Source organism: Palaemon carinicauda, chromosome 11 (genome assembly GCF_036898095.1).
Source record: "Palaemon carinicauda isolate YSFRI2023 chromosome 11, ASM3689809v2, whole genome shotgun sequence".
Classification (NCBI taxonomy): Eukaryota; Metazoa; Arthropoda; class Malacostraca; order Decapoda; family Palaemonidae; genus Palaemon; species Palaemon carinicauda.
The window spans coordinates 96306718-96333094 of NC_090735.1; the positions used below are offsets into that span (position 1 = coordinate 96306718).

At 44.4% G+C, this 26377-nt stretch overlaps 1 protein-coding gene and 1 pseudogene across 4 annotated transcripts in view; one reads left to right on the forward strand and one right to left on the reverse strand.

The window, feature by feature from the left end:
* Positions 1–26377, reverse strand: part of LOC137650100 (signal peptide peptidase-like 2B) — a 407178-nt gene that overhangs the window by 79417 nt on the left and 301384 nt on the right. The gene's annotated exons all lie outside the window — the stretch shown is intronic.
* The window catches only part of LOC137649860 (signal peptide peptidase-like 2B), a 190560-nt pseudogene continuing 178074 nt past the window's right edge, over positions 13892–26377 (forward strand).

Genomic DNA, 26377 nt, shown 5'->3' on the forward strand with positions numbered 1-26377 from the left:
AGGTTTTGTGATTGATATTTTTTTGGGGTTATTTGAATGTTTTTTTAGTATTAAGTAATTGTTCTAGATTTAAGAAATATAGTTTTAAGGATATGTTTTGGTTTTTATGTCCTTTTTGTCCAAGAGTCCTGCTGCTGATAACGTAAGGGGAAAGTTTGTATTGAAAAGAAATTTGTCAGTTAGTGATTCAAGTGGGTGGGGGTTCTTCTTGTGACATCCGGCCACATTATTTTGGCGCCCGAACAGGGACTGCCGAGGTGGGACTGGAAGCTGGACTGTTGGACAAAGGACTGAATTAGGATGAAAATGGAAGAACAACTAAAAGTATTAAGGGAGGAAATGCGGTTGAGTAAGGAGCATGAGGAGAAGTTGTTGCATGAGAATAAGAGGTTAAGTTGTGAGAATGAGGTGCGAAAGGAACTGAAAACGCTAAAGGGAACTGTAGAGAGAGTGGAAGAGGGTGTTGAGATGAGGATGTGAGAGAATGAGGAATAAATGGAAGCTATGATGGGGAAAGTAATGGGAATGATGAAAACGTTCATGAGTGAAGGTGCAGTCGGAGGAGTGGCTTCTGCTTCAGGTAATGTGTTGATAGTGGAAGAGAAGGCTAAAGTAAGTGATAATGGGGAAGGTAGTGATAGTGAGATTGAAGATAAAGGAATTAGGTATAGTACGGATGAACAGAAATGTGATAGGAAGAATGAGAAGAAAGGTAAAAGTAATATGAAGTGGGAAAAGAAGAAAGGTCAGGATGAGAGTGAGGATGATCATGAATGGAAGAAAGTGGTAAGTAAGAAAAAAGGTAAGAAAGGAATGATTAAGGATAGGAATTTAAGTGTTGAATCGGATTCATTATATTCGAATAAGGAAGATGGAAACAAGAAGGGATTAGGCAGTGAAGATAGTGAGAATGAAGTTGAAGTTTGTAAGACAGTGGTTATGAGAGAGGTAACGAAGTGTGAAAGGGTTAATGAACATAGCAGTATACGCGTAAGAATGATTTTGATGAGGCACGGATGAATGTAGGAGAAACGATATCAATGTTTATATGTAGGTTGGAAACGTTAGTTAGGAAGAAGTATGGGGATGAAGGCATAGATGAGAATAAGGAGTAAATGAAGAAGTTTTTGGCGACTGTACTTGAAAATGTTGCCGAGTTTATTAATTTGAAACGTAAGAAGATGAGGTGGACGAAAGAAAGATTGACATGGGATGATATTTTAGAGATAGTTGAGGATTATGAGTTTGATAGGTGTATGAAAGAAAGTAAATCTGTATGTGTAAGAACTGGAATGAAGGAAAGTGTGCCAGAACTTGTTAGTTTTAGAGATGCTGTTATGAGAGGACCGATGTGGGTAGCTGATAGTGAAGTAGATAGGAGTATTAGGGCGAGTAATGTGGGAATACATGTACGGACAAATGAAGTGTTGTGCCAATAAAGACAGTTGGCTAAGTGATTGATTACTTAAGTTTTTTTTTTTTTTTTGTGACTTATCTTGCGGAAGTGTTGGTAAACACACGCAATATATATGTTATTTTGTTTTGAAGATTTAGGTTATGGTGATTTGTTTGTCTGTGCGTAGTATTAAGGTTTTGTGATTGATATTTTTTTGGTTATTTGAATGTTTTTTTTTAGTATTAAGTAATTGTTCTAGTTTTAAGAAATATAGTTTTAAGGTTATGTTTTGATTTTATGTCCTTTTTGTCCAAGAGTCCCACTGCTGATAACGTAAGGGGAAAGTTTGTATTGAAGAGAAATTTGTCAATTAGTGATTCAAGGGTGTGGGGGTTATTCTTGTGACATCCCGCCACACCATCATTGGTTGCGAAGGCCGAGTAACCCCACCTGGCAGCCCAGATGGCCAGATACGCTGGCACCACTTCCGTCAACGCCGTCACGGAGGAAACAGAAGAGTACCTGGCGGAGCCAGACAAGGTAGGGGTCAACGCGATCCACAGTGGGAGACCCCAGTACTCCCGCCGCACCAACAGCAGCAGTAACAACAGCAGTAGCCCCAGCTGGAACAACGGCAACAACTAGCTGGGCAACCACGCCTACAAGTAACTGCAGAGCTGGCAAGGCCTGATCACATGGGCTTCTACATCCTCGACGTCAACTCAGAAAAAAAGTTCCTGGTGGATACTGGCACTACAGTGACAACGTTCCCAAGTTCAAAGGACGACCAAAGCCTCACATCAGATGACAGGGCCGGCCTGGTTGCCGTGAACAGCAGCCCCGTCACCTGTTACGGGATGACGACACTGAAGATATCCATCCTAGGCTGGGATTACAGCTGGCCTTTCCTGACTGCAGACGTCAAGGTGTCCCATCCTCGGCGTAGACTTTCTCACTCACCACGGACTGCTGATAGACGTAAGTCGCAAATAATCAGTCGACCAGGGGACCTACCAGTCCCACCACCTCTCCAGCGAGCCTAGCCTTCCTAGGATGTGCCCAGTCACACCCCACGAAATGGGCCGCCTGCTATCCCTGTCTTGCTACAGAGACTAATATGTATATTTATGTTTTTCCCATTTAATTCCTTTTCATACAATCATTAAAATGTTGTCTTGGTGGGGGGTAGGGAGTAGTTGTAAAAACAACGTCCTACAAAGCTTGTAGTGCTTGTGAGAGCAGCAGGACGAGTGGAGAAAGACTGAAAATTTACTGAACTTCCACCGGTCACTATATTACAGAGAGCGGACGGAACAGTAGCCCGGGAGGGAAACATTTCGAACCGCCAAAATCATTGTGTTTTTATTCAAAATAAATTAACAAATACTAAGGCAGTAGCCTAAGGAAACATAAAGTATCATATATAAAAATAAAGCTCTCAAAGAGCACAACATTATGATACAAAAATCCACTGCATGGAATGAATAATAAAGTTACAATTATTAGAAAAGAGTCCAGGGGGAGGAAACATGACGGGTAAGACGATGACCTTACAAATACCCCCCCCCCCCCACCCGACAGCGGGCATCGGAGATGATTGATGAGATTAATCTCTGTATCGTGGAGGGCGACGTAGTTCCCCTCTGGTGCTTGAATGGAGGGGAAGGTTGCTCTGCTTCGGAGGAATCGTTTTCCTCTGTCGTTGCGGGGTGTTCTCCCGCTTGGTGGATTATTTGTTCTGAGGTGGAATCCTGGGTCTACCAGGGCCTGGGGTGATCTTCTTGTTGCTCTTGAGGAATACTGGTTTCAATCGGTCGATCGTCACCCAATCTTCTTGTCCGTGGATGTTCAAGAGGAAAGATTTGGCTGTTCTTCTGATGACCTTGTAAGGGCCACGATAAGGTCTAGTCAGGAGTTGGCGGTGAGCATCGACCTGGATAAAGACGTATTCGCAGTCGTCTAGGTTCTTGGACATGAAGTGTCTGGTCCTGTCCTCGTATGTTTTCAAGTATGGTCTGAATTTTCCGGCGATCTCTCTCAGGTGATCCAGCTTGGTGTCGTCACTAATTGCAGGGAAGAACTAGCCAGGGACTGTAAGCGCCTCCCCGTAGACCTTCTCCGCAGGGGAAGGTTCGCTGCCTGCCCGGGGAGCGATGCGTAGGCCAAGGAAGACCCATGGGAGTTGCGCTTTCCAATGTTCGTCCGTACATCTCGCCATCAGGGATGCCTTGAGAGTGCGATGAGTTCTCTCGACCATTCCGTTCACTGCAGGGTTGTATGCCATGGTGCTGTGAAGTGTTGTTCCCATCATGTTTGCCAGAGAGAGCCAGATCTCTGACAAAAAGACAGAACCACGGTCCGTCGTAATATCGTCGGGGACACCAAAGCGGCTGATCCAACTCAACAGGAGAGCTTCGGCACAGGCATGGGTGGTTGCTTCGGACATTGGAGTTGCTTCTAACCATCTAGTGGAGCGGTCGACAATTGTCAGGAGGTATCTTGCAGAACCTGAAGGCGGCAGAGGTTCCACGACGTCCACATGGATGTATCTGAATTGTCTCTTGGGTTGGGGAAAATCGCTGACTCCCGACTCAGTATGGAGTTTGACCTTACTCGTCTGGCAGTTAATGCAGGTTCTCACATTTCACAGGTGTCTTTCTTGATCCCTGGCCAGATGAATTTCTCGTATAGTAGACGGGCTGTGGTGCAACCTGAGGGGTGTGACAATCCGTGGATGACGTCTAAGATTTTCCTTCTACAGGAGGCAGGAATCCATGGCGTGGGCACCCCGTACTGGTGTCGCAGAGGATGGTTTCCTCGGCCGGGCTGAGGGGAATATCCTTCACCTGTAGCGTTGATGTAGTTGTACGATAGTCCTGGACCTCTGGGTCGTTCTGCTGTTCTACGGCGAGGTTGGCGTAGTCGATCCCCAGGTGGACTGCGATGATCTCAATCCTGGAGAGGGCGTCGGCGACGGTGTTCTTCTTCCCCGGTACGTAGCTGATAGTTCAGCCAAATTCCGCAATGGCTGCCAGGTGTCGTATTTGGTGAGAGGACCATGCGTCTGAAACGTTCGTGAAAGTTTGGATCAGGGGCTGGTGGTCCGTCACGATGGTGAGGGGGGTCCCTTCGAGCATGTATTTGAAGTGGCGGATGGCGAGGAGCTCCCTGTTGAACGTGCTGTACCTGGTTTCCGCAGATTTGAGTTTCTTGCTGAAGAAGGCCATGGGCTGCGGGTAACCGTTGACGATCTGTTCAAGGACAGCACCGCAGGCGACGTTGCTGGTGTCGGTAGTCAACTTCATGAGGGCGCTGTCGTCATGGTACACCAGGGTGGTGGCTTCGGCGAAGGCGGCCTTCGTCCTGTCGAAGGTGCGTTGCTACAGGGGACCCCGGTATGGCTTCTTGGCTTTTCCCTTCAGGACGTCGTTGAGGGGAGTCAGGCTGTGGGCGATATTGGGGATAAAGTGACGATAGTAGTTTACCATCCCCAAAAACTCCTGAAGGTGCCAGATGGTCATTAGGGTTGGGAAGGTTTTCACGGTGTCCACCTTGGTCGTTGTGGGCTTCACGTCCACTGCGTATATTTGATGTCCAAGGAAGACCACCCTTTAAGCGCTGAATGTGCACTTGTCGAAGCGCACGATGAAACCATTCTCCTGAAGGCGTTTCAGCACAGCGCGGATGTGTCTCTAGTGTTGATCTTACATCCTGGAGAAGATTAAGATGTCATCTACATAGCAGACACAGAACGGCAGGTCCCCCAGGATGCTGTCCATCAGTTGTTGAAAAGATGGCCCCAGCATTGCGTAGGCTGAAGGTTGAATATGAGAAGGTATAGGAGCCAAACGGCGTTATGATGGCAGTCTTAGGCACGTCCTCTTGGAACACAGGAGCCTGAAAGTACGATTTAAGAAGGTCCATTTTAGTAAATACTTTGCTCCATGAAGGGCGCTAGTGAGGTCTTGCATGTTCGGTAGAGGGTAGTGGTGTGGCGTTGTGATGAGGTTAAGGCGCTGGTAGTCACCGCAGGGCTTCCATGTCCCGTCTGGTTTCTTCACCATGTGGAGTGGAGACGCCCATGGGCTGGACACCTTGCATATGCCCATCCGTTGCCTGTCTTCGAAGGCACGTGTAGCATCTTTCAGCTTCTGCGGTGGGAGGCAGCGGAACTTGGCGTACGTGGGAGGTCCCGTTGTGTTGATGTGGTGGTAGACCCTGTGCCTGGAGGGGGATCCCGGCGACTGTTGAAGTTCCGACTTGAAGACATCGGGGAACTCCTGAAGAAGGGCAGCATAGGGCTGCGCTACGACGGCGGAGATGGGTGTGATACCCGGACCAACTCGTAGTGGACAGGTTCGGCATGTCCCGGTGTCAATGAGGCGTTTCCCGGCGACGTCGACGAGTAGGCCATGGGGAGCCAGGAAGTCTTCGCCGAGGAGGGGGTGTCTGATGTCAGCGATGGCGAAGGGCCAAGAGTAAAATCGGCCCATGATTGAGATTTTAAGCACCCTAGTCCCATAACTCCGTATGGGAGTTCCGTTTGCGGCGATGAGCAAGGGAGCATCACTGCTAGGCGCCCGGTTTAGGTCGGCCTGTGAGGGAGGAAATGTTGATTGCATACAGCCAGCATCAACCATAAGCCTACGGTTGGATACGGCATCGAGGATGTAGAATCCGATCTTGCTTTGATCTACTACTGCGGCGACGGTCGATGTCGGCGGTGGCTGGCGTCGAAATTTCTTCGGGAACTTGCAGGGGGCTCTGCACTTCATTGCGTTGCTCCCAAACAGCTGGTGTAGAAACACCAAGTCGGGTTCGGTCTATGGTTCTGCTGCATCGGCTGCGGAGGTTTCTTCTTCATCAGGGCGAGGATTTTCTCGTCGTCAATAGAGGGCACCGCCAAGGAGTCGAGGAATAAGCAGCTGAAGGAGGATGATGCACCAAGGCAGGAGGCCTTGGAGGCTTCGTATAACTTCTGTGCCTTTGACAGGAGGTCGTTCATCGGCAGGGTGTTGGTATCGATGAGCTGGGCTCTCACGTCCTGGGGAAGGTGTCGAAGGAATATTTCGCGAGATAGGCTTATCTCTCGTTGTCGTGCATTGGCCTCGGTCTCGGGCAGCATAAGAAGTCCAATCAGTTCATCCCATAATTCTACGGGAGAGGTGTCGCCCATGGGTCTATTGCTAATATCAAGGACCTTCTGTGCCCTTGCTGAGACGGAAAGTGAGTATATATTAATGAGCTTGGTTCGCAGGTCTTCGTAGGATACCTGACCGGAGTGACCGTCGAGCCATGGGGAGATCTTGTCAAATACCTCCTCAGGGATGGAGGTCAGGACGATGTCAGCTTTGGTGCAGGGGTCGTTTAGCTTGGCCACTCTGAAGAGTATGTCCGCCCTCAGGAACCAGGAGGCGATGTTGTGCTGTGAGAACGGTGGCAGCTTGACTTTGGGCGCAGCTAAGTGGTTGCTGGGCGTGATGGGCTGGGTGGTTTTGTCATGGTCAGTTGATGTATCGGGCCAAGGGCGTGAGCTGATAATGTCAGATATACTCATCGTTGCTGCCTCACGAAACTAAAGTGTGTGATAAAGCCAAAAGACGTTAAATGTTAATGGCAAAAGGAGATATATGAAAGAAACGCAGCTGAAATTAGTCCGTTAATGGCAAGCCAAAACTGCTATGTGTTTCCAACATCTCCGGAGTCACCAGTTGTGAGGACAGCAAGACGAGTGGAGAGAGACTGTCAATTTACTGAACTTCCAACGGTCACTATATTGCAGGGTGCGGACGGAAAAGTAGCCCGGGAGGAAAACATCTCCAACTGCCAAAATCATTGTGTTTTTATTCAAAATAAATTAACAAATACTAAGGCGGTAGCCTGTCGAAAATAATGAATGCTGAAGGCAGACATGGCACACAGGGCTAATAAACAACAATCAAAATATTAACATTTATTTACAAAAAGTATAATGATCTTCAACGTTTAAATAAGACCCTAGTACCAATGTCATTAGAATAGATCCACTAAGGGTTTTAGTTGTGGAAGGATCTACTCCCCCAGCCTATTCCGACCAGCTCTACAAATCTGTGAAATAGCAAAAATAACGAAATATAACCCTTGCAAGCAAAGCAACGGTAAACACGGGTAAAAGATAAATTAAATTGTGAAAATCACACCTCAAATAAACTAAAATGCGGAAATCACACCCTGAATACGCGATTACATGCCAACAAGAAAATACATTAATATAATTAAACATTTTTAACGATTAAATTAAGGCTAAAAAAATATAATGATATACCTGTTCAAACAATTACAAAGTTTAACAAGGTGCTACCATAACGAACATAACCTTACAACAAAAAATAATATCATTAAGTGGATAAACTTAAAACCCACGTAAATATTTATGAATATAGAGCCTTAGTTTTTAAATAGGATATGAGATTTGGATAATTACTTTAAACAATTAAAGATATTTTGACCTCCAAACCTAAATTGTTAAATATGCCACAAACATAGAAGGACTTACGGGGTTTAAGAGGCTATATCCTTAAGTAGTCGATACAGTAGTCTTCTGTCCAAAGAGTGGGGATAATGAGGACGGTTCCCATGAGGGCGAAGACACATAATCCACGATGTTGATAAGGTAGTAAATCGTTGTCGCAGAGCGGGACGAAGAAATTCAATCACTCCATGGCTGTTTATAAAATCCTTGATAAATTCCCCATTGCAAAAAAAAAAAAAAAAAAAAAAAAAAAAAAAAAAAAAAAAAAAAAAAAACCAGCCAAATTATGTAAAATTATGATGAGCAGTTAATATAAGTCCATGGCCAATAACTGCTCCACACTTTATATAATGAGAGTTGTTAAATCGACTCCCTTTCCTCCATCAAGTTTTCCTCAAGGTAAATACTCAGCTGATTTTTCTCCAAGGATCTTCAAACTGGAAGATAAAGTAAAACTGGACAGCAGAGCCATCTATTGGTAAACAACCTCTAGACTCCCTTGCCTTCTAATGTTTTTAAATAAATAGCAAAAGAGGCTAGAGGCAAAATAATAATACATTAAATATATATAAAGGCGACAATACATTTAAAATCATGGAATGAAATTTATTTCACACTCCAAGGGTGGATTCAAATTTTTTTTTTTTTATACAACAAATTTGAATCAAAGAAAAATTAAAAACTATCACCAAATCTCAATTATTCATGTCTGAAAGGATAGCCATAATTTTAGCCATACTATCAACCGCGGCTTTTCTTTTAACCTTATTTACAACTAATGGGTTCCTATCACATATATCAATATTACCCAGATCATCAGTTTCGCAGCAACTCAAAATTGGAATGAGAGACGTAACATGACGTTTTACAAGTTCTCTACGCTACTGCACCTGTAACTTCATTCATATAATTAACAACCACATCCCTCACAACACCCATTGGATAACTGATCGGTTTCATATTAGACTCTTTTTAGAGCACCACATCTCCAACTTTAAGCTTATTATGTGTGACGGGTCTATACATATCCTTATCATTAGTAGCCTGATAAATCAAATTTTTAACAAATTCAGAGTGATGCAGATCAATTAACTTCGGTCTAACTTGACCAAGTTCCCGATAACCATTCACAATATTACCCACATTATTTCCTTTGGCAGGATCATCATCAACATCATGTAACTCAGGAATAATACTAACAGAAGGCAAACTTCGTCCGTGTATCAAAATTTCTGGTGTTATAGGATCAGGAATCTCATCACCCATGGTATCCCTAAGGGCTTCATTGAAAGCAATGGGACGCTTGTTAAGCAAATGTACAGTCTGGCCAACAAAAAACTCAAAATCTCTTAAATCCAAGACATGTTTAGGTTTAGAACTGTAGAGCAACTTTTTAGTGAGTTTAACACAAGTTTCCACCAACCCTCCCAATTTGTTGCATCCTTTGAAGTACTGTTCAAACTTTATTGGCTTAACATTGTTTTGATGGAAATAGCTTTGAACTTCAGAATCGTTCAAAAAATTGGTGATTAAATTTGCACCAGCAACTATCTGTGAACCCAAATCAGACAAAACTAACTGTGGGATACCATATTCAAAGCAATGCATCTGAAGAGAGCGCAAAAATTCCTTTGTTGAGAGATCTAAACATAGTTTCAAATTAATTGTTCTCGTCCATTAGCAAATCAAACACAAAAGTCATACTTTACTTTTCTTACCATTTACTTTAACATAGTATGGTCCCAAATGATCAACAAAAATATAACTAAATGGAATTTTAGGAGGATTAATTCTAAAATCACGATAACTACTCTGATTCAGTTTAACTGTTCATCCATTAAATCTTTTACATTGAATGCAACCTTTGAGGATATTCTTAACTACCGAGAAATAATGAGGAATCCAGAAGTTTTTTCTCATTTCTGATAACAATGCATACAGTCCCAAATGACCAAACTTCTGATGCATATCCAAAACAATCAAATTAGTTAATTTACTATCTTTGTGCAAGCGAATAAGAAAATGCAAGTAATTATCCTGTTTCCATTTTGGGACTTTACATCTAACTCGTAAAATACCAAATTTATCCATATAGATATTCAGTTGAGCCACAATATTTGGAACAGCCACTTTCAAAATAAGCAAAAACTTCAGGAAATCCAAGACCTTGTTCCACCCTAATAACATTCCTGTAGGCTTCCAGATACAAATTTACTTCAGGGTAGTTAAAATTCCCAAACCTATCAGGATATTTAACCTTCAATTTAAGTTTGATGTTATGAATAAACTTCAAAACACACAAGTTTACTCTAACAAGACGTTTAAAGTCAGAAAATCTATCCAAAGGTATCAAATGCTCTCCTCTATTCCCAGTTCCTGCCTTGCATTCAGAGGGAGCAATACCAATCATAACATTGATTGGGTCAGCCTTTGCTAGAGGGTTAGGAACAATGACCTCCATGATTTCAGGTTTATTAACTTCAGCTGCCAAACATTCATCAGCAAGATTCGGGGGCCCAGTAAAGTAAGTCTTATGCAAAATTATAGTACAATGTTCTTCCAGAACTCTAACAGCAGCTCTATCAAGTTCCTCATCTTCAAGAGTACAATCACTACTAATGCAAACATTGGAACTGCTTCCCACAAGGTCACCTTGTCCCAGTGCATTACTGCACGACACCATTGAATATCCCAAACCATCCAGCCCCAGGATCCCCAACTTCTCCAACATTAGAACACAAGCTCATTAGCTTATTTGCATGAACAGAAAGATAAGGTAAATTATTAAACATCCTCTCCATATCCCCTGTTAGCATGACTCCCAGCCCTGTTTGGAGATACACAGAAGGACCACAAAGACCAAACCTAACAGTCTTCGCCATGATACAATGAGCAGCATTGGCTCCAAAAACAAAATCAATATTTATGATTTATCCAGTTATCAATGAGTTCTTCATCAGCTAATATATACCCAGCATTAATAAAACTATTTACAATCTTACTTAAACCTGGATATTTCAAATTAATGTTTATTTCTGGGATGCACAGAGCTTGAACTGTGTGAAAATCATCACCACTTTTAATATTTACTCCAATCAGCTTAACTTGATAAGTCTTTGGGCCATTAAATCCATTGATGATCAATTCAAGGTTTTCTTTAAGAACTTTAAATTTCTGACCCCTTAAATAATGAGCTGAAATAAAAGTAGCCTGACTCCCGCTATCATTAAGCCCTCTAAAATGTTTACCATCACTAAATTTGCAGGAAAATGTAGGCAAAATAGAATTAATACCACCATCACAGTATAAACATATCAGGCTATTCAATGTGTGCTTTGAGTTATCACTTGAAACTGCAGAACTGATTGTAGGTTTTGATTCCTCAGCTCCCTTAACCAGGTCATTCCCCTTAACATCGGAGGGACACAAGAAGACAAAATGCCAACCTTTACAGAGAAAACAATGTCTTACAAATTTAAATTTACATGAAGACTTGTCATGAACAAGACTTGGGCATTTCACACATCCTTTCAACAAATTTAATTTGTCAATTTTGTCTTTAGCACTTTGATACTTAGAACATTTATTTATAGGATGCCTTTGTATACCTTTAACATCGCTGCAAACTGTAAAAATTTCAAATGGATTAATTTCCTCAAATAAGGTTACTTTACTGGCCAAATTGATAACATTTGATTTCTCGTGCAATTTTGGAGATGAAACTTTAACATCGGCTCTACTTTTCCTAGCCTTATATGACTGTCTTGCACATTCATATCGTTCATTAGCATCAGAAAATCTAGTAACAATTTCATCAAGACCAGGGTGTGTATGATTAGTTACTTGTATCAGCTGATTTTTGAAAGTCTCATTCAAACCTTTCAAGAAAAAATACTGCATCACATCATCAACAGTTATTTTCAAAGTTTTAAATGCCTCTTGAACTTTCCTAATGTTGCTAATGTACTGAAATGGTTCCGAATCATAACTTAATGTCATGGTAGACATCTGTGGAATAACATTAAACTTTTGAGTTATGGTAGAAGCAAAAGCTGATAGTAAAAGGGCTGTAGCACAAGAGTAAGTTTGTTTATCAGCTTCTAAAGAGTCAATTAAAAAGGAAGCTTTACCCGATATTTGCTGCTTCAATAGCAGCAATTTATCATAATCCGTGTATAAAAACTTACTAACAGTTTACTTAAATTGTCTTAAAAACAACTCTAAACTTTCACCTTCTGTACTACAAAACACAGGCAATGGTGCTGTCGGACTCCTTAGCAAACTGCGCGAGACCTCAACCAAATTACGGTTGTCTCTGGCAACTGGAGCTTCCAAGATACACAATATTTCAATTATTTTGTCCTTATACTCCTGAATGTTGTCATATTCTCTTTCCAGAACAGACTCATCTTCAGTATCTGACCAAGACAACGACAAAATCTTATTACCCAACACCAGCAATTCATCACGAAACCCTTTAAACTTTAAAATTAACGCAGCCTTTTGAGAAGAAGACAAATCAGCAAAGTCACGTATACTATTATAAGACTTAGTTACTTGAGCCCTAATAACGCCTCTATTAGCTTTAAAAAAACTCAATTCTTTAGCCATTTCAGGTAGTGATAAATAAGTACAATAAACAATAATATGCAAACTAATGTAAATTTAGTAAAAGAAATTAAGAGCAACAAAACCTTAAATAAATAGCAAAAGAGGCTAGAGGCAAAATAATAATACATTAAATATATATATATATATATATATATATATATATATATATATATATATATATATATATATATATATATATATATATATATATATATATATATATATATATAAAGGCGACAATAAATTTAAAATAATGGAATGAAATTTATTTCACATAGCCTAAGGAAACCTAAAGTATTATACATAAAATTAAAGCTCTCAAAGAACACAACATTATGATACAAAAATCCGCTGCCTGGAAGGAATAATAAAGTTACAATTATTAGAAAAGTGTCCAAGGGGAGGAAACACGACGGGTAAGACAATGTCCTTACAAGCTCTTTTTAGTATACATATTCTCTGAAAATATCCTGTAAATATTGATCATGCATTTAGGAGCAAAATCGTCTGCCCTTCATTTCTATGTATGACTCATTATTATATGTCAAGCGTGGGCTTTTATGTTAATCATAATGTCAATGTAAGAAAACACAAATGCCTAGCATTTCTCACCTGTTCGCGGTCGGTCAGTCACCTGTCCAGCGGATTGCTACAATTATGTCTGCACAAGTCACTGTGATCTGCCCGTCTCAAAAATAAAGCATCACTCGGCCATGGTCTGTCTCTTGTACTTCACAGGATGAGATTAAGGTGAGGGGTAGATTGAAATGTTTCGGGCATGTTCAGCAAACTTTCAACTGGGCTCCACAAGGCCCCTACAAAAGTTGGAAGACCCAGACCTACATGGCTGAGGACTATGAAGCGTGAAGTAAGAAATGATAAATGGAGAAGTACGCCTATTGATTTAAAAGCTTAAGATAGGACGATTGGCTAAACCTAAACGAGGCCATTTGCGTCAATATGCGTATGAGGAGATGATATAGGCTATATATATATATATATATATATATATATATATATATATATATATATATATATATATATATATATATATATATATATATATATATATATATATATATATATATATATATAAAAGTTTGTTTCTCTGTGTGTTTACTCTTATATATCACTAGTTATCTTCCCTGCCTGTGCTTTTGTACAAAACTGGGCAATGCTTACAATAAAAAATGCTGATAATTGAATATGTGCCGAGCAAACTTAACTAGTGAGCCTCTCCAAGATGGTTGTCGCCTATATGAATGCGGGCTCAGTTCATGTAACATCTAGTGATAGGAGATCTATGCACATACGTTTGTCATGTTCATCGTGTTGGTCATGTTCCAAGAACTATCAGCTGTTTCTGTTCGAGTCCTGTATAATATTGAATGTTTCGTGTCTTGCCTTTTTTAATAAGATATTGTAATTTGTTCAGTATAAAATATATCTGATTACATTCAATTTATGCAAAACACAAAATACATTTTAAAAGTTTTTTGTGGCCTCTGAAATACCGTTTCGAAATGATGCCAGATTGCATCCTTGAGTCTTGAGGACGCATTCGGACAAGAGTACGTCAACAAAAGTCATGGGCCACAACTGTGTCAAGCGTATTCTTTTGTCTATTTTAGCTCTTCTTTTACCACAGGTACGAGTTCTTTTGAATTTTGTAGATAATTCATATTACACTACACTTTATATAAATGTTCAAAACAAGTTAATGGGCAATATTTATTAGGTAATTTATCGTTGGTATGTTCCCTTATGAATGGTCTAATGTTTCCGCCATCGTTGTTCGAAAATATTTTCCCTTCGCCTTTAAAGGTTTAAAGGTCGCTCATGAATGGCAGAGGCAAGGGACAGTGACATTGCCTTAGCAATCAGGACAATGCCCTAGAGACTGACCATATACTATATTATCAGCGCCCAAGTCTCCTCTTCACCCAAGCTAGGACCAGGGGGGGCCAGGCTGTGGCTGATGACTCATCAGATAGACCTATAGGCTCCAACAAACCCCCCAACCTTAGCTCACAAGGATGGTAAGGTTGCAGACACTAATGGCACTAACGAGTCTGAGCGGTACTCGAACCCCCGACTGGCAAACACCAGGCAGAGACATTACCAATCAGGCCAAGTAAAGGGGCTGAATATGTAGTTCGTGTGGACGGCGTAAACTAAAAATACATTAATTTAAGGCGGGGTTGCAGGTGGACCTTATAGTTAAGTTAGGTGGTGTTCTTGTGTCTGGTTCCCTTGTATAGTGGGGTCTTTTAGATTATCCCAAGGAGCTACAAAGGCTCCAAATACCAGTTCATATGTATGGGATATACACCTGCAACCATTATTTGTGGGTTATAGGTCGAGGCGTCGGTTTTATTATAGTTATGGACAGGGAAAACTTTTCTATTAAAAAATAACTGATTTATATATATATTTATATACACATTATATATATATATATATATATATATATATATATATATATATATATATATATATATATATATATATATATATATGGTAAATTTTACTCCATTACAGATTCTGATTTCGAACAGAAAATATATGTTTTCCTGTAGTAAATGTGATTTGACCTTCAATTCAACCCCAAACAAACAGAACAACCAGTTCGTCTAACTTTAAGTAGCCGAACTGGTTGCTGTTATTACGGATGAAATGAAGGTGAAAACCTGTTAAATCACGTTATTTTTTTACAGGAAAACATATTTTCTTTTAAAATATTGAAATATAATGTCTTTTGTTACATATATTCTGTTAAAATGTTTAAATATAATGACTTGTTCAAATTCCGTGTCACTTCACTCATGTATGTACAGCAAATGCTAACATTGGCAACGTTACTAGTGTTACACAGCGTTGCCAACATTACGATGTCATTGCTAACGTTAGCAATGCTATGGTAATATTAGCATGTGTCTTTTAGAGCATTTTTCCATATACCCTTTACACAGTATATAAAAAGGTACAAAAGGGGTGCAGAACCTAACAAATCCACCTAACCTAACCTAAAAGTTCATAACATTAGCAATACTATATATAATGGTTCTTGTTCCGCCACTAGCTCGCTTACGCTTGCAGGAAAATAAAACATCAAGCTCGTATGTACTGGCAAACGGTAATGTTGCGCTGCGCACGCTAACATTAGTAATGTTACAATAACATTAGCTACGCTAAATATAATGGTTCTTGTTCTGCCACTGTCTCTCTTACGATCGCAGGAAAATACAGCATCAAGCTCGTATGCACTGGCAAGCGGTAATGTTGAGCTGCGCACGCTAACAAAATAGTAAAACTAACACATTAAAATTAAAAAAATTGATAACTTACTTTGTTCCGTAACTGACATACAAACCATGCTATTTAATAGGGGTTATTACTTTCGGCGTAGCTGAAATGACGAGCCATTATAATTTTAACGAGGGTTTACTACCCCACTGCTAGTTAGTGGGGGGTAGGGAGGGTAGCCTGCTACCCCCCCTCCCCCCCTCACACACACCTGTGCTTGAGCTCACTTTGCTCTCGGCTCGGGTGGTAGTCGGACGTGTCCGCTCTCACCCTCGCCTCTCTGACAGCCATTAATGTCTTTTTGCTTTCTCTCCTACAGGGAGGCAGCTCCACCTCTTCCCCCAGGGGAAGGTTTTAAGTTTAAATGTTAATGTAAATGATTTATTTTAGCTTTGGTCTTCCTTGGGGCTCAAAGGTTTGCCCTCCAAGGAAGCCTTGTTTGACATGATAGGTTTGGGTGCTGCTGTCAAGCAATCGCCGACGTTGGCAGCCGTTGATCCTCTGTCTATTGTTGACGTGGTGGCAGAGGTATCCCTCGCGGTATCTCCTAGTACCTCTGCAACTGCTCAACCTGCTGTAGCTGAAGGCTTAGTTTCTCCCTCTGCTCAACCTTCGAGGGAGGAACTAAGTCCAACAGTCTCTCCTGCCGGTGATTCTCCCCCTCGGGGGGGGGGGGGGGGTTCACTCACAGAGACTCCTCTTCGGAGGACTGCTGATGGTCAGCTTGCTGACCCAACGGCCCCAGAGGGTGCTTACGCCGGAAGGCTCACCTTCCTCTTCGCTGGAGAGGCCTTCCTTCACCTTATAAGGGTGTGAAGAGGCGCCTCTTCGGTTTGTCGTCATTGGTGCAGTCCGCCGCAGAGGAGCCTCGTCATCGATCTCCGACTGTTCCTGCTACAACCCTGGACCTCTCTGCGGATTGTTCGTGATCCCCTTCGGTGGAAGGTCGTCTTTGCAAAGGACACGCCGACCTTCCACCCGTCAGACCTGCTGACCTGCCGTCGCCGTTCCTGGCTGCTGATGCGCTGTAGGCGCCAACTGAACCTGTTCTTATAAAACAGGCACCGGTCCCTTCGGGGCAACAAGGGCGTACGCGCAAATTAGCGCATACGTCCCTTACGCACCATGCCAAGCATGCGCGCCAACGTTCAATTGACCTCTGAGGTTTCGTAGTTAGCGCACAGGTGCTCTCCTACTGTTGCTGATAAAGCGCGCCAGCGTGCACCTGCTGCCGACGTTCCTGATAAATCGCGTCAGCGCTCACCTGCGCACACCTGTTGCCGAGGTTTCTGCTAAAGTGCGCCAGCGCGCCCTCAACCTGCTGCGCGCCATGCGTGCCAACGTTCTCCTGCGCGCCAACGATCTCCTGCGCACCCACGATCCTCGGATCTGGGTGCTGTAGGGAAGTTTAAGGCTTCCCCTACTCGCCAGCGCTCGCCAATGCGCCGTCTACCTTCACCTGCGCGCCAGCGCGCAATCGCGCACAGTCACTTACACGCGCCTACGCCCATCTCCCACAGCAGTGATACATCGCCAGCCTGATGTGCGCCCACTAGAGGCGCGCCAATGTACGCAGGGTCCAGCTGCGCGCCCGCGCGCAAGAGATATCTCTCCTACGCGCCATCGCTCGCCCGCGCGATCCTCGCAATCGCCCTCGTGCGCATGCGCCAACAGTCTCCTGTGCGCGACCCCGTGTATTCCCCATCGCGTGAGCGCCAGCGCACTCCCCAGCGCGATCGTCAATATCCTCCCACGCGCGAGGCTGCAGGACAACGCCATCGCCGCATTCCCCTCCCCCCCCCCCCCGGCAAACGCAGAACAGCGCGCTCGCCGGTAGGGGGGAAGGTTCCAGAAAGGTCCAGGGATATTTCTTCTTTTTCATCTTTTTCTTTGCAGGCGAACCCCACTATGGAAACTCCTCCCAGGGATCAGTCAATCCCTGTCCCTCCAGAGGGAGTGTTTGACAGTGCAGCTGTCAGCCAGCAGCCTTGGTTTGGGGCACTGATGAGAGCAGTCATGCAGGCCTTTAATCCTATTCTCTCTGAGCTAGGCCACAAGTCCTTGGCAGCATCTATTCCCCTGAAGAGAAGAAGAGGAGTTTCGGACGTGGTGACTTCTCCGAGGACAAAGCTATCTCCTCGTAAGCCTTCGAGGCAGGCCCCCTCCCCCCCGAGACTTTTTCTCCCTCCCGTTCGGACGAAGATTTCCCGTCCTCAGGGGAGTCACGTGAGGTGAGACGTTCCCCCATCGCACCAATGAGGAAAACCCCACCTCGCGCTGAAAAGTCTTCTCGGGTAGGGACGGAGAAGAGCCTACCTCCGTCGTTGTCAGAGTCCTGCATCCCTCCCAGGAGGGAGTCGAAGGAGAACGTCCGCGAGTCTCCCCAAGAAGAGCCTTTGGGAACAGGAGACTTCGCTGCTAGTCCTTCAGGAGGAGATCTGCAGGAGTCAGAACATGCGTTTTGGCAGATTCTGACCCTTATGAGGACTCTCAATGGGTTTGCTGACCCACAGATTCCTCCTCGAGAGGGCAAAGACACTGTCTTGGACCGAGTATTTGGGACTCAAAATCCCTCTAAGGCCAGTGCAGCTTTGCCCTGGTCTCAAGGGGTTAAGAGTGCCAGGGACAAGATCGCAGTCCAGCTCTCTGAGCTAGCCTCCTCCAGCAGATCCAGTGCTGGCAACAAGCTTCTCCCACCTCCTCGTGTACAGCAGAGGAGGTACTTTGAGATCCTAGAGGAGCCTTGTTTAGCTCTTCCCCTTCACCACTCTTTGGAAGAGCTGACCAGGGGAGTCCCTCTTGAGAGACTCTCCAACCGGCAGGTCTCATTCTCGGTGACTGAGATCCTTAATCAGGAAAAGGTTGCGAAGTGTGCCATGCAGGCCACTTCGTGGCTGGACATCTGGTTAGGGACCTTATGTATCCTGATACGTTCGGAGGATTTGTCCAAAGAACGTACCAGGAAAGCTATGGCGACCTTTTTATTCTCAGGCACTCGCACCATCAAGTTTCTGGCCCACCAAGTCTTGAACTTATGGGCTAACACCATCCTGAAACGTCGGGATGCAGTGTCTGAGAGGTTCCATCATAAGGTCCCTAGCACCGAGATCAGCAGGCTCAGACATTCTTCCGTGATGGGAATGAATCTGTTTGAGCCTAAGGACGTGGAGCAGGCCGCTGAAAGGTGGAGGAAGTCTCACCAAGACTCCCTCCTACATAGGGCTTTGACGTCCAAGCCCTATAAGCCTCCGGAACCCCAGCAGCCATGTCCTACCAAGACCACGAAACCAACAACGGCAGCGAAGATAGTGGTGTCTAAGCCCTTTCCTGTCAAGGACATGAAAGGTAAGGAATCCTCCAGGGGAGGGAAGAATTCTAGAGGGAGCAGCCGAGGCTGCAAACGCTAGGATTGGCAGTCCCCCTGCATGTCCACCAGTGGGGGGATGCCTACAAAGTTGCGCAGACAGGTGGCAGCCACTCGGGGCCGATTCCTTGACGATTTCCGTAATCAGTCAGGGATATCGCGTCCCGTTCACAACATCTCTACCTCTCATGATGACGAATCCAGTGATATTGAGCTCCCTTGCCATGGGATCAGCAAAGGGGCAGGCCCTTTGGGCAGAAGTCCAGACCATGTTGAAGAAGGGCGCTCCCCAAGAGGTCCTCGACGGGTCTCTGGGCTTCTTCAGTCGACTCTTTCTTGTAAAGAAGGCGTCTGGAGGCTGGAGACCAGTCATCGACCTCTCAGCTCTGAACAAGTTTGTCAAGCAAACTCCGTTCAGCATGGAGACCGCAGACACAGTCAGACTTGCAGTGAGACTGCAAGACTTCATGTGTACACTGGATCTGAAGGACGCATACTTCCAGATCCCAGTCCATCCGTCTTCAAGGAAGTACTTAAGATTCTGCCTAGACAACAAGATCTACAGTTCAAGGTGCTGTGTTTCGGTCTCTCCACAGCACCACAGGTTTTCACCAGAGCGTTCACCTTAATATCATCGTGGGCACACAGGATCGGCATCCGTCTCCTCCGTTATGTGGACGACTGGCTGATCCTAGCAGACTCAGTGTCATCCCTTCTTCAACACCGAGACAAACTTCTGGGACTTTGCCAGGATCTGGGGATCTTGGTAAATCTCGAGAAGTCCTCTCTGCTTCCCACTCAAAGACTGGTATACCTAGGCGTGATTATAGACACCAATCTCCACAAAGCCTTTCCATCAGACGACAGGATAGCAAGGCTGAGGAGGGTCGCAAGCCCTTTCCTCAGACGAGAAGAGCTTCCAGCCCAATCATGGTTACCTCTCCTCGGTCACCTCTCATCTTTGGCTCGTCTAGTTCCCAATGGTCGCCTCAGGATGAGATCCCTCCAGTGGCGACTCAAGTCCCGGTGGAATCAAGGTTACGATTCCCCGGACGTCATGATCCCTATGGGACCTGGGGAACGGACGGGCCTCCAGTGGTGGGTGACAGACGAGAACCTACGAAGAGGAGTGGATCTTCTCGTCCTCCCCCCGGATTTGATGCTGTTTTCGGACGCCCCAAAGAAAGGGTGGGGTGCCCACATTCTACACCACAGGACCTCAGGCCTGTGGTCAGAATCAGAAAAGTGCCTCCATATAAATCTTCTAGAGATGAAGGCCGTTTTCTTGGCCCTTCAACAGTTCCAACAATACCTAGCGGGTCACTCTGTGGTGGTGATGAGCGACAACACCACAGTAGTGGCTTACATCAACAAGCGAGGAGGTACCTTTTCGAAGCAGCTATCCCATCTTGCAGTAGAGATACTGAGATGACCGAAGTCCACTCGATTCCACTATTGGCACGTTTCATTCCAGGCAAGAGGAATGTGCTCGCCGACAATCTGAGCAGAGCGTCTCAGATAGTGAGTACCGAGTGATCTTTGGATCATCTAGTAGCCAACAAAGTCCAGACTTTGTGGGGTTCTCCGACTGTGGATCTGTTCGCGACAGCGCTGAACTTCAACCTTCCACTGTACTGTTCCCCAGTCCCGGATCCCAAGGCGCTCTGGCAAGATGCCTTCCAACAATGGTGGGACAACATCGGCATGTATGCCTTTCCCCCGTTATGTCTGATGAGGAGGGTGCTCAACAAGACCAGAAAATTGGTCAATCTTTCAATGACCCTTTTAGCTCCGGTATGGCATCACGCTGAATGATTTCCGGACCTTCTGCAGCTTTTAACGGAACTTCCGAGAGAACTCCCTTCACTACACGATCTACTCAGACAACCACATGCCAACATCTTCCACAAAGCTGTAGCTTCGCTACGACTTCATGCCTGGAGACTATCCAGCATCTCCTCACTGAGAGAGGATTTTCGCAACAAGTTGCGATTAGGATGTCTGGACATCTGCGAAAATCATCCGCATCTGTCTACCAGGCAAAGTGGAGAGTCTTCTGTGGTTGGTGTCGTGGAAGGGGTATATCTCCACTCGATGCCACTATTCCAGCAATAGTGGAGTTCCTCGTTTATTTGCGAGAAGAAATGCGCCTTTCAGTCTCGGCGGTGAAAGGCTATCGCTCAGCCTTAAGTCTAGCCTTCAGGCTCAAAGGAATGGACATTTCTTCCTCGCTGGAACTTTCCCTACTCATACGAAGTTATGAACTTACCTGCCCTCAGTCGGAAGTGAGACCTCCTCCATGGAACGTGGTTCGAGTTCTCAGGTCTCTTAAGAGACCTCCCTATGAACCATTACGCCAGGCTTCAGATCACCACCTAACTTGGAAGACGGTGTTTCTACTAGCTTTGGCTTGGGCCAAGTGAGTCTGTGAACTTCATGGTCTCTCATATGACATCGCCCATTCAAGGGGATGGGGGGAGGTAACGTTCAAATTCGTCCCTTGAGTTTATTGCTAAGACTCAAAATCCGGGGCTGCCGGACCCTCGGTTCGACTCCTTCCAGATTTAGAGTCTTCGTTCTGTAACAGATGACCCAGATCATCTCCTTCTGTGCCCAGTAAGGAGCTTGAAGCTATATCTCAAAAGAACGGCTGCAATCCGTCCCCAGGTGCAAGCGTTGTTTGTTAGCACTGGGAGGAATAAAAGGAGGGTCACCAAGAACACCATCTCGGCATGGATTCGTAAGGTGATCCATCTGTCCCTGAATCCAGACCCTCCTCCGTCACGTCGCCCTAGAGCACATGATGTCAGGGGCGTAGCTACGTCCCTGGCTTTCAAGAAGAATTTCTCAGTGACGCATGTTCTTCAAGCTGGGGTGTGGACGACCTTCACAGCCCACTACCTGCAAGATGTGACCCACAGGAGGCTCGATACGTTTTCCTTCGGCCCTGTGGTGGCTGCACAACAGCTGGTCCAAAACCTCAGGCTCCTTAGTGGACAAGTAGCAGAAGGTTGAGGGCATTGTTACCCGGTCTTAGTCTGCATGAATAAAAAGGTTTGTCTGGCCCTTATTCTTTTCTTCATCCTCCCATCTATTGGGGAAAGCAGCATCCTGGGTTCTCTGCACTGCAGGTAAACAATGTTTCCTTGTGTTCCTAGTATTAAGATAATACTGTCACGTCCCCATACCCTGACGAGGTGTTATTGGGAGAATCCTAGCCTAAAGTTTCCATCTAAAGGACTACAGGTCAACTTCCTAGGACAAGTCACACTTTATACCTTCACATACAGCTTGCGCAGGCCGCAGCCCTTGCATAGCAAGGTTCTAGCGAGGTGCAGGGACTCCTTATTTTTGAGTGCTGACACACTCAAATAATGAGTCCCCGGGCAAAGCCAAAAGCCAGTACTGGCAGGGACTTTCCACCCCTCCTAATGGGTGAGTCATCCCTATTAAATAGCGTGGTTTGTATTCCAGTTACGGAACAAATGACAATTGTTCCGTAACCGAAATACAAACCACACTATTTACATGGGTTTTACTTTCGGCGTAGCTGAAATGACGAGCCATTAGAATTTTAATGAAGGTTAACTACCCCTGCGCTAGTTAGCAAGAGGGTAGGGGAGTGGTAGCTAGCTACCCCTCCCCCCCTCACACACCGGTGAACTGCTTCACTTCACTTTTGGCTGGGGCGATGAGCAGATGTCTCTGCTTCGCCCTCGCATTGTTGACAGCCTTAATTTTTTGCTTTTTCTTTCAGCTTGTGTGCTTGAAGTTGGCCTCTTCCTTTCTTCCCATCATGCGGAAATGCCCTGGACTCCCCGACCGCCTTTGTGGAACATTCATGTCGGCGGTCGAGACGGACCCTCACTCCTTATGCCCGCAGTGTCGAGGTCAACAGTGCGAAAGGGATAATACAGTGAGCCCTCGCTACTTCGCGGTTCGACCATCGCGGATTCACCACTTCGCCGGTTTTTTTCATAACCCATATATATAAACATATCGCGGTTTTTCCGGAAATTTTGAAAATACCGCGATATCTGAAGACCCCAAATACGATATTTCGTTACCTGTAATTACATTAATACTGCAATTAGTAATACCTGCTCTTACTGATTGTTCATTGCATTACATTTGACATATAATTCAGTACAGAAAGAAATAAAACACGAAAAGAGAATGTGATCATACGATAATTCGTATACAGTACGTAGTAAAATTAAATCGAACATGAAACGCAAATCAGATGCAGTCATACCATATTAGAATGGTGTAAGGCTGCTGATGGCTACTACTGTACTACAAATGTAATGGATGTGCATCTTTTCCATGAATCTTTTTTATGTATACGTACGTAGTACTGCATCCAATAATATTCTTTGTTGCAAAAATCACATCTCGAATAAGCGTACGAGAGAGAGAGAGAGAGAGAGAGAGAGAGAGAGAGAGAGAGAGAGAGAGAGAGAGAGAGAGATATCCTACAACAAAACAAGCGTAAAATACCGTACGTAAAGCTGTATTATTATTATTATTGTTGTTGTTGTTATTAAATTTATTATTGTTATTATTATTATCATTATTATTATTATTATTATTATTATCATTATATATTATTATTATTTATTATTATTATTATTATTACTGTATACGTAGGGTACCTTGTACTTTGAATTGGTAACTACTACGTAGCATGTAAGACGGATTGTGATTGGTTCAAGCGCTGATAGATGACGAATCAGAACCCAAGTTTTGTAATCTAGCCTGTGATTGGTGTTTTGACCGCTTCTCCAACCCGCAGCATCTTTTCGCGGCCACTTTGTCTCCCGCCGTATCGCTGTGTAGATGTTGCTAAGTTATTGTGAACTTTAATCTGTGCTGTGCGTGACTGTTTTAAGTTGAACTTTTTGTTGAACTTTCTGTTAAACCCTACTGTACAATGGCTCTCAAGCGTTCTGCTTCTACTAAGGCTGACAGTGGGCCTAAACGCCACCGAAAGATGATGACGATTGCTGAGAAGGTGACGCTTCTCGATATGTTAAAAGACGGTAGAAGTTACGCGGCCGCAGCCCGCCATTTTGGAGTCAACGAATCCACCGTTCGCTATATCAAGAAGGACGAGGCGAACATTAGAAAGACGGCTACCATCACCTTTAGCAGATCAGCGAAGCAAGTCGTTACCCCGCGTAATAAAATGATCGTATGCATGGAAGGTGCTTTAGCAGTGTGGATTGCCGACTGCCGGAAGAAGAACATAGCCTTGGATACGAACACCATCCGAACCAAGGCTTTGAGCTTATATGAGAATTTTGCGGGAAAGGAGCCTCAAGACGACGATGGCGACCATGCTGAAGAAGATGATGATGTAGATGAACCTCAACCAGGGACATCCACTGATTCCCAGCGTCAGAAACTACATTTTTCCGCCAGCAAAGGATGGTTCGCAAAGTTTCAGAAACGCTTTGCCCTGAAAAGCGTTTCCCTGCATGGCGAGGCTGCTTCCGCTGAAACTTACGCGAACGAGACGTTCAAGAATATTATCGCAGAAGGTGGATACAAGCCGGAACAAGTGTTTAATATGGATGAGACCGGCTTGTTTTGGAAGAGAATGCCGTCGCGAACTTTCCTGTTCAAAGAAGAAGCCAAAGCCTCTGGCTTTAAAGCATTCAAGGATCGCGTTACCCTCGTGATGTGTGGCAATGCTGCTGGATTTTTGCTAAAGCCGGGGCTTATTTACAAGTCGAAAAATCCTCGCGCTTTGAAAAATAAAAATAAGAATCTCCTTCCCGTGTACTGGATGCATAATCCAAAAGCATGGATTACGAAGATGCTGACCTCCAACTGGTTCTACCAGTGTTTCATCCTGCAAGTCAGTCAATATCTCTTAGAGAAGGGCTTGCCATTCAAGATCCTTCTCCTTATGGATAACGCTGGTGGACACGCAACTGACCTGTCGCATGAGGGCGTTCAGGTTGAGTTCCTGCCACCCAACACCACGTCATTAATTCAACCGATGGACCAGGGGGTTATCAGGGCGTTCAAGGCCCTCTACACGAAGAATACCTTGGCGGATCTCGTTGCGTGTGTGGATGCTGCCCAAGAAGATGGAGATGAAGATTTTAATTTGAAGGCGTACTGGCGGAAGTACACCATAGCCACGTGCCTGCAGAACATTCAGAAGCCACTGCAAGAAATGAAACCTGCAACCGTTAATGCGAGCTGGAAGAAGTTGTGGCCCCAGATTGTTTACGACGACGAGGGATTTACTCCGTCTGAAATCCAACACTCTGCAATACGCAAATCTATGCAGTTGGCTGCGATAATTGGAGGTGACGGGTTTGGTGACATGACGACTGAAGACGTCGACGAGTTGTTGGACTGCCATTCCCAGCCGCTAACTGACGCAGACCTTGAAGACCTGACGAAATCGGCCAGTGAAGAAGAGAGCGAAACACAGGAAAAGACCCAAGAAAATGTCGAAGAAACGGGCTTAACATTAGAACGGCTTGCCGAGGTCTGCAACCATATGAAGGAGGTGAAAGAAATGTTGCAAGAGTGGGACGAGGATATGGTTTGGTCTATGCAATTCTGCAACAAGGTCGATGACATCATGACTCCCTACAGGATGCTCTTAGAGCGAAAAAAGAAGCAGCGGCAGCAACTTCCGATCACAATGTTCTTCCAGCCTCGCAAAAAAGAGCCAGTTCCTCCTGCTAGTACGCCTTTGGAAGAAATTGAAGAAAGTTTCCCAGGAAGAAGTTGAAGAGGTGTCCCAGGAAAAGACACCTCCGTCTTAAGAGACGTAAAATACTATCATTGGCTGCACAGTAGAAGACATCATCAGCTTCATCATCATCATTTCTACTGTGCAGCAAATTCATCGCCATCATCATTCAAGTTTTTCTTCAACTTCTTTCGTGGTGAGTACAGTAACAATCTTTATTTTTTACTTTAATATTCTAACATTTTAATATTTGTGCCTGTTTTAGTTTAGTATGCATTAAGTTAAAGGGAAGGTTTTAAAAGTCTGAAGAGTATACATGTTGTAACCTATCATATTTTTTTTTGTTTAAAATTTACATTTACGTACGTAAAACAATCTCTCTCTCTCTCTCTCTCTCTCTCTCTCTCTCTCTCTCTCTCTCTCTCTCTCTCTCTCTCTCTCTCTCTCTCTCTCGTAAATTGTTTTCCTGCT